At 39.1% G+C, this 15059-nt stretch overlaps 1 long non-coding RNA gene across 1 annotated transcript in view; it reads right to left on the reverse strand.

Moving 5' to 3' along the window:
* Window positions 1-7614: 7614 nt before the first annotated feature.
* The window catches only part of LOC107312957, a 34948-nt gene continuing 27503 nt past the window's right edge, over window positions 7615-15059 (reverse strand). The window contains exons 2-3 of the long non-coding RNA XR_001554703.2: window positions 8484-8607; window positions 7615-7819 (exon numbers count right to left, since the gene is read on the reverse strand). This is a non-coding gene — a long non-coding RNA (uncharacterized LOC107312957). The remainder of the gene's footprint in view (window positions 7820-8483; window positions 8608-15059) is intronic.

The following is a 15059-nucleotide window of genomic DNA, read 5'->3' on the forward strand; positions in this document are numbered from 1 at the left end:
GCCCTCCCACCACTGAAAGGAGCCCCGCACTGCACGTGGGGGGCCACTGTGCCCAGCCACTTCTGTGTAAGGTTCATTGTAGGTGATTTATTAGCAGATGTAGCCTAATTAAGAATCAATCTCCTACCCCACTGAGGCTAGAATTAAAAGATAACATCTTCACTTACAAATATTCTTACTAATGGCTTATCATATATTATTATTACTCTTTGTACTATTACTATTTAAATTGTCATTAAATAATTATTCAGTAAAACTCACAAAATCCAATTTTTACTAAACCCATAGTGCACCAGACCTTGCCAGACACATTCCAACTCCTTTGTCCTGGAGCACTTGCAATCTAGCAAGATGAAATGGGTAGCACAGGAAAGGGAGTACTGCCGTCGTTTTTCCTCCCTCCCTCCCTCCCTCCCTACCTCCCTCCCTCCCTCCCTCCTTCCCTCCTTCCCTCCCTCCCTACCTCCCTCCCTCCCTCCCTCCCTTCTTCACTCATTCCCTCACACTCCCTCCTCTCCCTCCCTCGTCCTTCTATCCCTTCCTCCTTTCCTCCTTCCCTCCCTCCCTTTCTTCCTTCCTTCCTGCTTTCCTGCCTTCCCTTCATCCCTCCCTTCTTCCCCTTCTTTTTTTCCTTCTTCCCTATTTTTTTTTATTTTTCTTTCTTTCTTTCTTTCTTTTTCTTTCTTTCTTTTTCTTTCTTTCTTTCTTTCTTTCTTTCTTTCTTTCTTTCTTTCTTTCTTTCTTTCTTTCTTTCTTTCTTTCTTTCTTTCTTTCTTNTCTCTTTCTCTCTTTCTCTCTTTCTCTCTTTCTCTTTCTCTTTCTCTTCCTTTCTTCCTTCATTTCCTTCATTTCCTTATTTCCTTATTTCTTTATTTCATTCCTGTCCTTTTGTTCCTTCTTTCCTTATTTCTTCTTCCCCTCCCCTCTCCTCTCCCTTGCCCCACCCCAACCCATCCCTCCCTTTCTTTTCCCTTTCTTTTCCCTTTCTTTCTCCCTTTCTCTTTCCCTTTCCCTTTCCTTTTCAGAACACAGTCACTGACAGAGCAGTTTTACACAATATCTTGTAGAAAATCTCAGAAACCAAATACACAACTCCAAAGTGATACTCCAACACTGCATAAACAAGGGAATGGCTTTTGTCATTTTTTATTATCATTATCAGCATCTAAAATGCTTCCCTTTTCCACATCATTCCTACTTCTACAAGGACTTTCTAGTTCTCTAGCCAGGAAGCTTTTCAATTTAAACTGGCAACTAACATGATTTTTCATCAACCAGTACATTACAGCCAAATTAAAAATAAAATGCCTACATTTCTCATCTTCCTTCTTGTCTTCTATGAAGAGACATCATTGGGGTATATCTCCACAGTATCTCATTGCAAACTAAGAAACCAGATCCTACATCCAGGCCATCAGAAGTTGCAAACACTGATACAGTTGCTTGCCCCTGAACATAAGTACCCATAAATCATAAATCACTTCACAGTTACCTCTTATCAAAGATTAATCAGAAGTTAAAATGGTAATAAAAAGCAAGAAGCAGCATTTCTCCCCCTGCAATGCTGGGCCATGGAGTGAGAGCCCCACAGACCTTGTCAGACTTCATTTTTCACATTTGCTCATATAATTTAAAACTTGCTATAGAAGAAATATTTACTGTGGTTGAAACTCAGGCACTTATTCAAATTATAAGAAAAAACTAACAAATACAAGGAGGAAATAGAACTGTTCACTCTACCTCAGCCCATGACACATTGGGCTTTTTCAGGCAGAGGACACACAGCCACAGTGGCAGATCACAACCACGGTGCTACTTAATGATAATTCCATAATTCTAATACTTGATACGTTTTTGAGACAGAAGTGAGTAACTAGCGATCCTTCTGTAGAAACAGTGACACTAAACAGGCAGAAAAGGATTTGGAAGGAGAAAAGAGAATGTAAAATTCCTGGAGAAGAAGCTGCAACTGTGCAAATTGTTCACAAGCTCAATATGTCTGGATGGAATTTTGGAAAACTGGGATTAAGATCTCAAAGTGAGCAGAACCCACTGGTAAGGTGGAATGGCCAGGCTAAGTGATCACTAATTTGGGCTCTCCAAGGTAATTTATGTTATACAATTAAAGCTGAGATTCCCTTGCTATACTATTTACGAACACTATTAACCCACGACCTTTCTCTTAAGTTTACATCCAACTGTTTTCAATTTCTTTTCCTGAGTGAAAGGAAAGCAGTTGCTGAGGAAGTTATTTCTCATAATAATTAATTGTATCTGGAGCCTGAGAGGTGGATACATACTTTAAGACTATCTTGCTGTCGTGTTGTGCTGTGTAATTATATTAGAGATGTCTTTGGGATCCTTCAGCTGAGCCATTGCTAATACCCTTGGTTTTATTTGTATTGATTTTGCTTTAAGTGCGAAGGTGCCAGATGTTCTTCATTTAGTTGAATATAAAATGATGAGCAAAATCCTGATGCAAACCTCAGTGGTGCCAGCAAAGAATATGCTTTGACCCCACATTAATATTTGGCTTTTATTAAGTCAATTTTAATGGCATTTCAATAGGCAAATGCAATAATAACTCTTATGCTATGGATAAGCACACTTTAAGGGCAAGTGGGAAAAGCGGAGCAGTGTGGCATCTGCGTCTCTGAACACACATCCTCTTGTGTCTTATTCAGCTGGTCATTAACAAGTTCATTCTGATGAATAGTTGAATGACTGGAAGAAAGGCCGTTGTTTCTTATACCTAGTCTGGAAAATTAGGTTTTAGTAACTATATTGCACACTGCTATAGCGTGTTATGATTCAGAGAGTGCTTGTTTCAGGGGACAGATACTTAATGCTGGCAGCAATTATTCATTTCCAGGATGCTCATCATGTGTAATACGATGGCTTAAGAACACGAAGTAGCATAAGTAGCACAGTGAATAGCGCAGGGAAGAAATGTTCCCAAAGAAAGGAGTTAAACTGGGAATCCTCTGCTTCAGGGAGCTGAAAGTGTGCAACGCAGATGCTAATTTCTGGAGGAAGGGGCAGGTGCTAGGCTCCATGAAGAGCACAAGTGGGGGAAACACTGAACCGAGAATTAATGAGTGTGCTGGCCACTGGGGAATAAAATAACATAGTAAACTTCAGTAAACAACAAAGCTCCAGGACTGGACTTAATTTATAATAAATTAGGCTGTCGAAATCTATTGCCCTTTTGTGGGACCAGCCCTGGAGAGGATGCATGCTTTGCAGCAGGCATCAATATAGTTTCATCATCTGTGGATGAATACAGAAATACATGCAACTTGTAAGAATAGCAGAGAGAGAAGAGCACATTGATGGAGACACTGCCTTGCTGTTGTGAGATGTATGACAGAATGTCTTATATTTGGCTGCAGAATGATATTCGTACAGATATCTCATGGATTATTTTCAAAAATAACTTACTATGAGATTTCTACATAAAATAAAGATCTAGTACAAGAAGCCAACCATCCTTCAAGTTTATACTCCCCCCTGAGCACCTGGATTTGCTTTTCCAAATTTACATCACTAAAAATAAACCGCACGATCATTTCTACAGTTGATACAAAGACATGACCATCTGCCACCTCAAGATACCTACACAAGATTGGCAGTTCTCTGGGACAACAATATATTCCTATCACTTTTGGTGTTACATGAGATAGACATCAGCAGCTCAGCCACCAGCATTTCTGAGACAAAAATTAGTGTGTGACTATTGCTTTAATGCACCATATATGTTTGTCTCCTCCAAACTGCAAGTAAGTTCATAGTCAGTGCATTAGGTATGTTAAAAGAAGTGTTAAACTTTGTTTAATGAAAGTTATCTACAATTTCAAATTATAATTAAAGCACTTTCATTTTTATTAGTGTGGATAGTTCATATGCCATATATGTGGTCATCTGTCTGTTGTTTGTTTTCACAGAGGATAAATTTCTTAAGAGTGAATGATGCTCAGGAGAAGATTTGTTTCCTGAAGCAAAATTGAGGCATGAAGTCAAAGTGATCTGATGTAAGATCTGAAGAGGAACACTTAGGGTATGTGCTCAGAGACCTGAGACAGTGTACTTCTGGTACACTCAGCAACAAGCTACTTCCTAGGCTAATCTTCTCTCTTGACTGAAGCTCGAGGTGTTGCCGTTATCAGAAGAACAACTACCATCTTCAGAGCATGTCTTGAAACACATATCTTCAGATTTCAAGTAATTCTTGCTGTTTCTCTCATACAAAATCATTACAGAATGTATTGAACTAAAAACTACATAACTGTTTAAGTTTTGTACTTGTGTTTTAGCTCGAGATATATTCAAGCAAAACCCAGAATGGTATAAAACATGACTTCTAGCTTTTCAGGGTTTTATTAACTCTAACAAACTAATTATGTGTTGTTATGAAATGTATGTAAAATATGCAGAAAAACAAATCCTACGTGCAAGTTATTACACTTTATAATGTTGTATAAACAATGAACTCTTGATTATAAAATAGGAATAAATATGTAAAGGCATTAGGTAAAAGCACTGATCTGTAAATTACCAACTGGTTTACTTGCCAATTTGCCAAACAGTGGCAGCAGTGATAATTATGATATTTCACTTGACAGAAAACTCTAGTTGGTATTGTTCATGTCTGGCCAGAGTAGTTCCAGAAGTTCTTTTCCAGCCACAGAAGATTGTAAGTGCCACTGGTCTCCAGCAGAGACAAATCTCAGCTCTCACGGTCCCACCTCTGACATTGTTGGCAGAGCTCAAGCTCACCTCTTCCTCTCCTTCTCTCCTTCCTTCTTGCCTAGGAGAAGTAGTAGATAGAATACACATGCAGGCAGAACATACAGTGTCAATGCACAGCACAAGTACAATATATACATAGTATCTAGTGTACAGCATCAAAGTACAGCTTGTAGCACACATGCATAAACAACAAATAAAACATCCCTTTATGGCCTGCTATGACATTGTAACCATGTCAGTGGACAAGGGGAGAGCCACTGATGTAACCTAGCAGGACTTCAGTGAGGTGTTTAACACTATCAGCATCCCACAGCATCCTTCTCTCCAAACTGGAAAGATATGGATTTGACGGGCAGGCTGTTTGATGGATGAGGAACTGGTTGTGAGACTGTACTCGCAGAGTGATGGTCTGTGACTCAATGTCTGGATGGAGATCAGTGACGATGGTGTTCCTCAAGGGTCAATTGATGCTCTTTAACACCTTCAACAGTGCAATCAAGTGTGTCCTCAGCAAGTCTGTAGACAACACTAGGATGTACAGATCCATCAACATGCTCGAGTGACAAAGATGTCATCTAGAGAGACCCAGACAAGCTGAGTAGTGGGAATCCTCATGAGGTTCAACAGAGCCAAGTGCAAAGTCTGGCACCTGTGTTGTGGCAATTCTCACTACCAACACAAGCTGGGGGGTATAACAGTAGAGCACAGCCCTGCCAAAAAGGACCTGGGGTACTGGTTCTATGAAACAGCTAAACTGCTAAGGTTTTTCTTAAAAATGTTACTGTTAAAGTGTGTCTCCTTCACAGGTTATGTCACAAGTTTATTTTTATTAATAACATTGGAACCATCAAACAGACAGAGCTGCCATTTGCAAGTAGCCTTACTCTGGACATGAACAGCGCCAGTCAATCTCAACAACAGCACTGCCTGAGGGTACGGAAACATCTTACTCTGTAGATTCTTCCTTCCAAAACCATTCCAGGATTTGAATCCATTCTAAAATGTGCTTCAGAAATGCACATAAACTCCGTCAGTCCTGTTGGGCTGAAAGAAACCTATCTTTTTTCTCTGCTTGATTTCAGACTGTACATACTGCATAGTATCATTATTAGGTATCAAGAACAAGTGTTATTTTCTTCCTTGGTGTGAAAAGAACATACAATCACTTATTTTCCAAACTAGAATATAGGCTAGAGAAAGAACCTATCTGTTAGGTAGTTTCTTGTCTATAATTTCCACTCATTCCCTGCTGGCATTATTTCTGATCTCCTCTCTGTCCCCCCTGTAACATGAGTGAGCATTAAGCTAATCAAATTAAAATAAATAAAGAGAGAAAGAGAAAAGGAAGGAAGGAAGGAAGGAAGGAAGGAAGGAAGGAAGGAAGGAAGGAAGGAAAGAAGGAAGGAAGAAGAGGAAGGAAGGAGAAGAAGAAGGAAGGAAGGAAGGAAGGAAGGAAGGAAGGAAGGAAGGAAGGGAAGGAAGGAGGAAGCGAAGGAAGGAAGGAAGGAAGGAAGGAAGGAAGGAAGGAAGGAAGGAAGGAAGGAAGGAAGGAAGGAAGGAAGGAAGGAAGGAAGGATACATTGAGGAGCATTCTTCACTTCAAAAATGTTAACAAAAACCCAAACCAAAATCTTCCTGCCCCCAGCCTTTTATTAACCACTCACTAACATTCAGTACAAAATAACTTTTAGCACATTATGGATGAGAAGTAATTTTATTAACTACATTGTGTATCTGACCAATGTTCTACAGATTACCATCTTGTCATAACCACTACAGAGAGTGCATTAAATTCACTGTTTTCTGTTTCTTCATTTGTAGTCTTGTTAAACACAAGAAAAAGGATTATCTAAAGCCACAGCCTAAATTTATCTCTAGATTTTGCACCATTTTTTAGCAGAGCTTGAGCTCATCTTGGAATACTTGAAGGACAAATTTTATCTGAAATACCATGTACAAAAACTTTTCCCTCATCTCCCTGTTCTCCTGAGGAAATAGCTTGGATGTTCTTGCATTCCAAATGAAAACTTCCATCTGTATCGACAGAAATGACTGTTGATATCAAAACTGCTGGTAAACAAGTCAGCTTTTCTGATTTCACAACTGAAAACAGACACATTAAAATTTGATCTGCTACCCAGACCCAAATCACACTGTTAACCACTTCAGTTCCAGGGTGCTTCCCCTGGATGGAGCCCACATGTACAGCTTTCCCCAGCACCTTCCAGGAACTGCATGTGGCATCCCAACTTATCCACTTCAGAGTGATGCAGAGCAAAGGATAATGGAGCAACATAACGAGAAAATGTCTCATTTTGCATTCAAATGAAAGTCTGAGAGATGAGCCAGCACAATCTCTTTCTCTAATTTTACTTACCAGCCTGCCCTTGAAAGTGTCTCAGAATCACTTAGTGCAGAAAGATTTTGAAATCTGAAGACCAAGCGCTCCATTTAGCAATAGCTAATTAGTCTATACATTGTGCAATGCAAAAATATAATTGACTCTGTGTGTAAAACTATCTGAGGGGAGCCAGGGTATTTGCATGCTAATACAAGGCACTGTTTGTAAAGATAGACCCTGCCATTATAAATGGGATATCAAAAAGGTGCCAATTACGAAGAAGGGGTGTGCTGCATTATAAACCAATCGCCTTGTGCAACTAACTGATGGCTCTACGCTCCGTACAATCCAAAAATACAATTGACCCTGTCTGTAAAACTATTTTTGGGAACAAGAAATCATTAGCATGCAAAAACCAAGTGCTGGTTACAAAGCAGGGAGTCTGACCACTGCGACCATCTGCCTCCTGTGTGAGTCAGCTACGCTTTCTGGAGAAAAAAACAAAAATCCCTCTTTTTTTCTACTGCTGTCCAAAATAAAACCAGGGCTCATGAGGTTTTATGTATAGGGCATTTGCAGTAGTCTGTAGAAGAGAAATATATTTCAAAGGATTCCTCTGTCCAGATGGGAGCCCTGCTGGCAAGGATCTCTGCCACTGGGAGCTCTGTGTCTTTGTATGCTGCTTTGAGTTGACAGTGGTTCTTTTCTATTGGTGTTCCTTATTTCCACCTGGAGAAAGGGTTACACATAAACAGAAAGTCCTTTAGTCAGGCAACACACTAACTTTTTCCATTAACAAACAATAAACATTAGAGAGTTAAAGATGTAAGCAACCCAGTCTCTGTCCCCAAGAACAGCAACTATGTGACAGACGCTGCAGCTTACATGTTCCCAGCCCACTGTGAATTATCAGCTATACCACACAAGTACCTGAGCTTTTTGTCTTTGGCGTGAAAAAAACACCTGCACCACTGATGTCAATAGCACTTAGGTACTTCCACCACCCAAAACTACTCCTGTCTACAGTCATCTCTTCTGTAGAAAGTTCTTCTGAACTGAGACATTACTAAGAAAAATCTCACTCTTCACAACTTTGTTACCCTTGGGGTAAACTGCTGAGAAATTGCACTGGGGCTGCAGCATTTTCAACATTCCTGGCAAATGCTTCTGTTTACTTTCCTCATACCATATATTCTGGTGGTAAAACAACCCAAGTATGTTTTGAAAAATGAATGCTGTGAATAGCTACTGAAAGACAATGAAAGTATAAAAGGAAGTAAACTGGCACTTTTTGCAGAGATTCACATGCATCTCACCTGATGAGTCTTTTCCTGTGCATCCTGCCATAGAGCAGATCAGTGTAAGAAAGTTTATGATGTGCATCATTTATTACCTGGCTTCAGGGATTTCCCAAAGTGTATTGCTCATGTGAAATGGATTCTGTAGTCTGCACGAGGGAACTGTGACTCTTGAGCTTTGATCTGCAGGCACGAATCTGTGTCTGAGCCAGAAAAATCCTTGGTGAAAAAAATAATGAATAAACTTCTTGTAAAAGAGCTTATATGTGTACACAGAAGTTTCTATCAGTAAATATTATTTCACCAAACCCAAACATCTGTCTGCTGTGGAGTGTAAGTAATTTTCTTCGTCACATTCTGCCTGGTCATATTTCATTGCTCTTTGTAACAAATTTTAGGTAGATGTACCCTAGCTGTAATGCATATCAACTATCCCTTCCCTTCCCTTCCCTTCCCTTCCCTTCCCTTCCCTTCCCTTCCCTTCCCTTCCCTTCTGTCCTACTCTTCTCTACTGTACTCTATGCCATCCCATCCCATTCCATCCCATCCTGTTCCATTCCATTCCATGTAATATAAAGAGAAAATGTCATCAGTGAGGATTTTCTTCATAGAATACTCATTAACTAGAAGGTGAGTTTTTTGACGCTGTTTGCTAATGGAAGATTTTTTAAAATACTTTTTTAGATCTTTTAGATTTTTTAGATTTTTGCCTTAAATCATATTGCAATGATGTAATAATCAACGTTATTTACCAGAGCAACTGCCCAGCTTTTCCCCACCATGCAGGAGTCACAAAATAAAGCAAGATTTTACAAGTGACAAATGTGGCTGTCCCCAGAACTTCATGGTGAGTGGCTTTTGTTTTTTTCCCTTTCTTTAATTCACTTTCCTTCTATTCTACCAAGATGCACTGGAGCACATTTTCCTGCTATATGCTTTTGGGTGGATTTCTTTTGCAGTCACACTCTGTGTTAGCACCAGTCATTTCTATACATAACTTTATCAAGTAAGTAAACAATTGCAGCGATAAAGATATCTTCACTTGCATTGCCATAGCTGACACACCAGCTGAGAGCAGTGGATATCACCTCACCCAAAAGACTAGGTGGATGGAGGGACAGTGCAACACTATCATCTCTTTTGTGGCTGTTAAGGCATACTTCTGCTTTCTTTTCCCTCTGGTTTCTGCTGCTTTCTGGAACCAATAGATAGGACACAACAGCGCATCCAGGAAAGTCCAGGATCAGATGTAGCAGAATAAATGTGAGGTTTCTGATGATGTAACCAGCATTTTTCTGAAAACCAACCATGTGGGTTCTTAGCAGCCACTACATTTATTCTGGGAGATCATTGAAAAAAGGAAGTGGTTGGGAGTGGAATACAGGGAACTGGTCGTTTTTACTTTCCTCACATACTTTCGTCTCCTGCTATTGCAACAGTGTCTGTAGCTGGTGCACCTTCACTGTCTACATCTGACGTTGGAATAAGTTTCAGCTTCAGGAGTTTCTATATATTATCAGAGTTTACATCTCACATGGATATCACATTTACAAGAATTATTAGCTCTTCTACAAAACTCACTTCAGAATTCAGTCTCCTTCCTAACCTACGTTGCACTCAGCTTTAAAATTCTGGTTACTGCTTTATGAACTTCAACTACTATTTTACAGTGCCATTTAGTAAGGAAGTGAATAAATAAATAAATCAGCAGGACTGCAACATCTTTAATAACAATTAACTGAAGAAAAGGAAATGCTTTTAGTGAGCAGAAGCCCATTCTGACAAGCTGGTAGGGTCTCCCTGGTTGGAGTGAACCATGAGCATTACAGTCAGAGCAGCCAAGATCCTTCTTCATTTGTGCCCTGCCCATAGGATGACTTGCTAGCCTGGCAATTCTCATGTCAGCCATCAATACTGGCAATGATATTACTTGTACTCTGTGAAAGCAAAGAGTTAGGCCAGTTACCATTCCCTGCATATCCATGGTAGAAATCCCTCTTAAATGCTGATGCCCCCAGCACAACTTATTTTGGATATCTTTCAGATGACAAGCACTTAATCCATCTGAGGTGGGCTTTACCAGTATTGTAGGGAGTTAATTTTTTTTATCAGACTGTCACACAGTAGTAAGTCAAATGCTGTACAAAAGCCTAAGTAAGTGCACTGCATTTATATACACAATAAACCCCATCATTTTATCACCACAGTTTTACAATCTGGACTTCCAAAGCTGCTGAATACTCTTCTATTTTTTAACATTCCATGTCTAAGTTTTCAACCTTGAGCAGTAACTGAAAAAATGGAAATTAAATAATTTACCAGTTTCAGATTCTAACCAGTAAATTGCTGTGAATTTGTAACTGCACTATCATTTTCATTGTACTACATTGGCCATTTAGGTGAATGATAACCCAGGAGACAACACCATGCAGGGCTAGCAAACAAATAAATCATTTAGATTGCACACTGCTTTCAACTGAAAAAGGGGCAGTAAATCTGTCCTGCCATTGCCTTCTCTTTTGTTGAATTTTCAGGATGGTGCAGTCTTCTCATTGAAACAAATAATAAAAAAAATCTACAGATTTAATTTATTGTCTGGGCTTTGAGCATAACGGCTAAGGCTGACCAATACAAGTCAACGTGCTAGAAGAATAGGTTCGGTCATTTAAGATCATGCCAGATAAAACATACGTCTAGTTTTAAGCGTACAAAGGGAAAATTCTGGTTACAGCATGGCACCATCTAATGGCTTTGGCTTTAACTGCAAGATTCCTTAAGAGCTCCAAGTTGTGAAGGTGCTAACTGCCCGAATATCAGTATTCTGCTCACCTACCTCTCCATGTGTCACAGACAGGGAAAAAAAAAGAAAGAAAGAAATAGTATCAATTTAAAATATTAATCTGCACTGACGACTTAGATGACAGAAGGAACTACAACTTCTTTTCAAACCACAGTTGAATATTTATTTCTAAGATAAATATTTTAACACAAACAAAATTTATGTATAAAAACAATTCAGCATTTGTATATAAATACAGACACATAAATATCCAAAGTCCATGTGTTCAGAGATTATCACTTTTTCTTTCCAATTAAAAATATTTGGCACATGGAAACATTACATTTATTTGAAAAGTTTGCCCAGAAAGACAAGATTCTATACAATTCATTGTCAGCTTCTGTTTTGATTTTGTTTATTTGGAGTAAGTTAGAGGTAGGTAGGAGATAACCAAGACTCTTGGTTTGCATGGTAAAACTAATTTGCTTGCATGTTTTCATTGCAAGTGTGGAAACACCAACATGTAAATTCCTTGTAAGAATGCCAAAGATTTATGAATCTTTTAAATACATTCTGAACTAAAACAGGAAGAGATACAATTATGTACTGAATATATATGACACAGGCAGAAATCTGTATCTCAATATGAAGTGTAGTTTAAGAATATGACCCATCTTGGATGTGTTCGAGAAACATTTGGATGTTCTGAGTGACATGATTGAGTGGGAAATACTGGTGATATTTGGGCACTTGGACTGGATAATCTTGGAGGTCTTTTCCAACCTTGGTGATTCTGTGATTCTTTTCTATGATTCTGAATGCCATTCAGATGTTAACAGAAAAACAAGTCATACGTAAGACACTTAAAAGTGAAAGGTTCCATTGACTTTACTATTTCATCAATTCAACACATTTAAAACCCAGTTTCAAATGCTCTTAGTTATACTTCTTTCCCAGGAACAGGCAGCCTAGGGCAGGGCCATCCTCCCACCCATCGCTGCCATCCTTTGGCACTGGGTTTCCCTACATATTTATTGCTGCTTTTGAAATTAAACCCAAAACCTCAGCCCAGAATTGCACTGAATTCATCTGTAAGTCTTATTCTCCAAATTTCCTGAGAATCAGCAAAGCTCCTTCTCTGGTAAATATTTTGTTATCTGAGGCTAGCCAGGGAGTGCACAACTGGAAAGACTTGCTGAATCTGGAGTGAACTCCATGGCATCAGCTAAACATAATGAAAATGTTTCAAGTGACTGTGGTGGAGTTTGGTCAGTTGGTGAAATCCATATTACACATATCTGCATAAACAGCCCTGTGAAGAACAGCAAAAATTTAGAGGCAGACCCATAAAGTAATTCAACAGTTTCCACATACTGAAAATATACTTAAAAGTGCCATGAAACAAGAAAATAATTTTTGAAGAGAGTGAACAAAAGTACCAAATGAAGTGATGTATTAGACAGAGATCTGATTCACCCTTTTCTTTTGTGTCCTTTTGGAGAAATACAATCACAAGATCTACTCCCTGCTTTTTCCTCCACACAAACTTTCACATGTTCCACTCATGCACAGATAATCAGTTATTTTTATGATTACTGCTGGATTAGATCCTATTCATATCAGTAATGCAAAAGCATTTCCTGACTCAGCTATAATTTTGCTGTCCTCTTTTATAAGCAAAGCATGAATCTGTTCGGAAGTGCAGATGGTTCTGAATCATGTTTTAAGAAACAAGATGTTCATGACTATGCGTACTTTGGCAAAGCCTCCACACAACATGACGATGCATTTCTATTAGATCTCTGTTGAAGACAGCATTAGAAAAGTGAATCCCAAGGCCTGTGCTTCGAGGCTACAGTAATGCATTTGTCCAACTAGCAAAAATCCTACATATGGACAGGGACCATCTATTCACTCCTGAGAACATCACTAATGTGCCAGACACTGTGTACTTACAATCATAGTCACTTATTTGGACAGTATAGTATGTAAATACCACAGCCTTCATAAAAAAGTTTACTTGCAAGTTTATTGTACTAGAAGTGCCAATGTGAGGAGAAAAAAATAATTAAATCACGCAATCATATAACTTTGCATATTATACATATGTTTTATTTAGAAGGCTGTTCTGGCAGTCAGAATGCAAAAGCCCTCTCTTACAATGTAGATCTAAATGCAGACATAGTTCTTGTCTGCAAGGATAGCTGCAAAAGCAAGAAACAGAAAGAACAGCCTGAGGCACTGACAGGTTCTTTCCAGCTGGAAAGCCCATGCACATCAGCTAGATTACTTTACTAGGTAAGCAGAGTGCTGCATTTACCATGGCTGTACCAGGACACAACAAAAGGCTGCATGGGATATGCGCTAGGAAAACTAAGCACTGAAGCAACATAAATTGATGGTTCAGACTAAAGAACATCACAAAGAGCAAAGGGCAGCAATTTAAACATCACTTAACAGAAGGACATAAGAGGAAGAGTAGAGCAAAGTATGATTGTCAGAGAAGTGAATTATGCTATTTTGTATGAAAATACGATCCAGTTAAAGTACTGAAAATGACCACAGTCTACTGAGGAAGTTCCCAACTGTGTAGTTTACACTTGTGGTCTGATACACCCCAAAATATACATCTAGCCATATCTTTTAAAATACACATGTCAATTTTTCCCATAGTTGCCCCTGATCACACTTGTTTGGCAAAGGTAAATCACAGTGCGAAAATTCTTACTCCCTTTCACACCTACCTCCCATAGCTCAGATTATTATTCTTTTTCCTCTGAAAGAAGCAGCATCGCAGTATTCTGCTTTTCGTACTTCCCTCTGCAAGAGCAATGCAGAGCTGCAGGTAGAGCACAGCTTCCTGCTGGTACGTGATGGGTAGTTCAATGCTTCTATCGCATGAAGTTGCTACAGACCACTGCCTACATAGAGAGTAAAACATTGCTTGAAAAAGCACACTGGGCTTGCCATCCAAAAGCTGGCTTTCAATCCTTCATAATTAGGAGCGTCAAAGTCCACAAGAAAAAGATAATTGAGCTCCCTTTTCCTCTGGCCCTCCTTCAAATGGTAAGCACATGGTCCTCATTTCTTCTCAAGTCTGCAAGAGACTTTCCCTCTCCTCCTATCTACCTAGTGTCAGTATGGTTCATCTTTACTTGCCTTTCTGTTTCCAAATCAGAGTTATAACATGGTCAAAAGTGAAGCTATTAAACTTTGCTAGTTAAAGAAAATGAAACTGAGAAGCTGAAGGTGTTGTTACTGTGTAGCTGCATTCTAGTGATACCCTGAAACTACAAAAAGGTGTTATGGCAGAGATATGGAATAAAACCTGGGAGATTAGCAATAGATCCTTAGTTTGCATTCCTAAAAATTTGAATCTCTTCCTCTGCACCACATTCCTCAAATAGTCGATCCCTGCCAGCTTTTATTTGTGTGACCCTGTATGGCTGAGAAAGAGGGGGATGGAATGCAGATTCCAAAAATAGGGCAGAAGACAGAAGCGGCATAAAAGCAGAAGTGGGAGATAGGCAGTAATTGCAAAAGAAATTCAGCTATCTCTGTTCATTTTGGAGGAAGATAACAGTCTGTAGCAAAAATACTCAAGTAGTAATTCTCTAATGGAAGGAAAACAATTGTCATGCAAGGGAAAAAAGACTGATAAATAAACTTGCTTACAGAACCTTGAGGACTAATGAGAGTAACCGCACTATTGGCTAAGTGTATCTTTTTGTATGAGACGAAATAACAGTGTTGAGCAATGGCTAAATATCAGGCTAGCATTAAAATAAGGGGAAAAGATTCGCTATATTGTACACATAGAAGAAAATAACTCAGATCCAGATTCAGTGGCTTTATAGATTGCTTAGTATTGAGTGGAAATATATGTTAGGAT

Source organism: Coturnix japonica, chromosome 4 (assembly GCF_001577835.2).
Source record: "Coturnix japonica isolate 7356 chromosome 4, Coturnix japonica 2.1, whole genome shotgun sequence".
NCBI lineage: Eukaryota > Metazoa > Chordata > Aves > Galliformes > Phasianidae > Coturnix > Coturnix japonica.